At 41.6% G+C, this 3,611-nt stretch overlaps 1 pseudogene; it reads right to left on the bottom strand.

The window, feature by feature from the left end:
• Window positions 1–2,589: 2,589 nt before the first annotated feature.
• Window positions 2,590–3,611, bottom strand: part of LOC115277438 — a 14,104-nt pseudogene continuing 13,082 nt past the window's right edge.

Below are 3,611 nucleotides of genomic sequence, written 5' to 3' on the forward strand. Positions count from 1 at the left end.
TCTTAAAACAACAACAACAACATAAAAGCATAAGGTTTCATAAGAACCCTTGATCTTCTCCCTAACTGCCAGAAAGAATTTAGTTAGAGGATCTGCTTCTGGAAAGGAGCTATTGCAATGGTTGACTATAGTATAATATAAACTAGGTATGATAGGGAGAAGCTTAGCAAAGTTTGTTCAAATTCCTTTCTATGTCCAAGTATTCCTGTGTCACCCAGCCAACATTTGTTTATCGGATATTTACTCTTTTTTATCTTCCTGTGAATTGTCTTCCTTCCCTCTGAGGTCCCACACCCCTACCTTTTTGTCCTTAGCTCTGGAAGTTATATAAGCCTCCATTGTCTAACTGCTCATGGGCCTTATATTTTTATAGAGCATCTGTACATTAGTAATTAAATTTGATTTGCTCCTATTAATCTCCTTCATGTCAATTTAATTTTTAAACCAACCAAAAGAACCTTAAAGGGTAGTGTAAAACTTTTCCTCCTCAACATTAATACTACCTTTATTCATCAGCAAATGGTTGAAATAGAGCCCTTATAGAGAAGGAAACCCAAAGTTAAGTGTTATCGGTTGAATTGTATCACCCCAAAAAGATATGTTGAAATCTTAATTCCCTGGACCTCAGAATGTGACCTTTGGAAATACGGTCATTAAAAATACAGTTTTATTTTATTTTATTTATTTTTTTTAATTTATAATAGTTTACTGTCAAATTGGTTTCCATATAACACCCAGTGCTTCTCCCCACAAGTGCCCTCCTCCATGACCATCACCCACTTCCTCTCCTCCCCCTCCCCCTTCAGTCCTCTGGTTTGTTTTCAGTATTCAGTAGTCTCTCATGATTTGTGTCCCTCTCTCTACCCAACTCTCTTTCCCCCTTCCCCTCCCTATCGTCCTCCGGTAAGAAACAAACAAAAAAAGCAGATAATAGAAGCAAAAAAAGAACTTGTAAAAGCATGAAGTGCACATATAAAAGATACTATTTAAATAAATTTAAATATCAAGCAATTAAAGATTTAAAAATAAATGTTTTCGTATAATAAAATATTTGTTTTACTAAAAAATATAAGTAGCTGGAATATTACTTGGCAATCAATAAGATGAAAACTTCCCATCTTCAACAATATGGATGGAACTAGAGTGTATCATGCTAAGTGAAATAAGTCAGTCAGACAAAGACAGATATATGATTTCACTCATATATGGAATTTAAGAAACATAACAGATGGACATAGAGGAAAGGAAGGAAAAAGAAGATAAAAACAGAGAGGGAGGCAAACCATAAACCACTCTTAAGTACACAGAACAATCTGAGGGTTGCCGGCAGGGTGTTGGGGGGGCAGATGGGCTAAATGGGTACGGGCATTAAGAAGGGCACTTGTTGGGAAGAGCACTGAGTGTCTGTGTAAGTGATGAATCACTAAATTCTACTCCTGAAACCATTATCACACTATATGTTCACTAACTCGAATTAAAGTAAAAGAAAAAAATAAGTAAATAAATAAAGTAAAATATTAAATAAATAAATAGCTAAGATGATGTCATACTTGAGCTGGGGATGGGGGGTGGTGCTGATCGATTGGAACTAATATCCTTATAAGGAAAGGACCATCTGAAGACAAACACACACAGGGAGAATGCCATGTGACCGCGGCAGAAGAAAAATCAGAGTGCTGCAGCTGTAAATCAGGGAACACCATGGATTGCCTATGAGTCCAGAACCTAAGAGAAGAGCATGGAACAGATTCTCGCCAGGAGCCTTTGAGAAAGCACAGCCCTGCCAACACCTTGTATTTCTGACTTCTAGCCTCCAAAACCGTGAGAGAAAGAATTTCTGATAAGACACCCACCCAGCTGTGGCACTGTGTTACAGAGGGCCTAGGAAGTGAATACACATTGGAGTGGACACACTCACCTATCTTATAGAACGATGAAGAAGTGCAAAGGGCACAGACTTTGAGGTTCAGGAAAAGTGGAAATGACCCCTGACCCAGCCAATTCCTTCCTGTGTCACACAGGACTTACATAAAGTATTACTTTAGACTGTTTCTTTAGCAATATAATAGAAATAAGATCCTCACAAGACTGAGAGCAATTATTATTAAACATATGAAAGTTACAAAGCACATAGTAGGCTCTCAGGAAAGGCTAATTGCATTGTTTACATATGAGAACATTTAAGTGATTCATTAATATTCATCATTTTGATGTTATTGTTTACATGCTCTTTCCATTGTACCTGTTTTTTTCCCAATTATTTAAGACCTTTATTAACAGGGGCTTGCCGTTTGTTTGTTGACTTTTTTGAAAAAATCAAGTTGTAAACTTTTATGACAAATTAAAAATGAGGTTCTTAAAAATCTCAACTTGACCAGATATGAAACAATTTAAAAACCTTTAAAGGTGTATTGAGAAAAATCAGGCTTTTTTTTTTTTTCTTTTTTCTAAAAAACACGTTTGTCATTACCAAAAAGAGACGTCTTTAGGTAAAAATAATAAAAACCCCATGCTGCATAGATAATGCAGATAGTTCTAGTTATCTGGTCAATGGGCAAAAAGCAAGCACTTAAGGTCTTCAGCTCCAACCTTTTGCTCATTTCTTATTGCTGGAATTTCATATTCATTTCTTCTTGTTGGATGACTAAACCGGATGATGGTAGAGATTGTAAGCCGGCATTTACTCGGCCCCGCCCTGCTCAGCCTCGGGAGCGGACGAATTCTCAGCTGGTGGATCGGCTGCTTTTGTCTCTTTGCCATCTTGTGGTTTAGGGTTTTCTGGGTCTCTGCGTCGGTAATTGAAGTTGCGGCGGTACCCACGTTGAGGTGGCTGCTGACCTTGGGTCTCATCTTGATTTTCCTTATCTTCTTCGTTGCCGTCCTCTCTAGGCTGTCTTTGGCGAGGAGGACCCCTGCGGAATCGTGGTCTATAACCCCGATACATATTCTATCTCACTGGTCTTTGTTCTCCTGCACCCTGGTTGTCAGCACCTTCCATCGCTTCTCCCTGCACAGGAGGGGTGGAATCCTGTGGTCACCGCCCATAGGGTCTCCGCATGTAGTAAGGTGGGAACAGTCGCCTGCGGTAGGGCCGGCGCCGTTGGGCCTGGCCTTCGGGAGCGCTCTCCGATCCCTCGCTCTTTCCCCCACTCTCACTATTCTGGTAGTTCTGCAGGTAATTGCGTGCAGGACCCCTGCGACGTGACAGCGTCTATAATGGTTCTGGTCTGCTGCATATTTACTGCCTTGCACTGGAACTCCACCAGGGCCTGTAACATTTGCTGCCTCCGCACCCTTTTCTCCTTCAACAACACCAAACTCCAGTCTCTCCATCTCCTACACTGCGAAGGTACTTCCTGGGGTTATTCTTCTTTAGGGCAGTCTGGTGTACAAATACATCTTCCTTGGTGTCATTCCTGTTGATGAAACCATATCCGTTTCTTACATTGAACCATTTTACTGTTCCCAAAATCTTCGTTGCGATGACCTTCTTGTCCCCGCCGGCAGGCGCCTCCGATGTGAGGCCGCCCGGGCCGCAGCTCCCTGCGCCGCTGCCCCGGGTGCGGGGCTTGGTGTCGGCAGCGCTGAGGGCGGGGGCGGCGGGCGCTGCT

This window comes from Suricata suricatta, chromosome 14, assembly GCF_006229205.1.
Source record: "Suricata suricatta isolate VVHF042 chromosome 14, meerkat_22Aug2017_6uvM2_HiC, whole genome shotgun sequence".
In the NCBI taxonomy this organism is placed as follows: Eukaryota; Metazoa; Chordata; class Mammalia; order Carnivora; family Herpestidae; genus Suricata; species Suricata suricatta.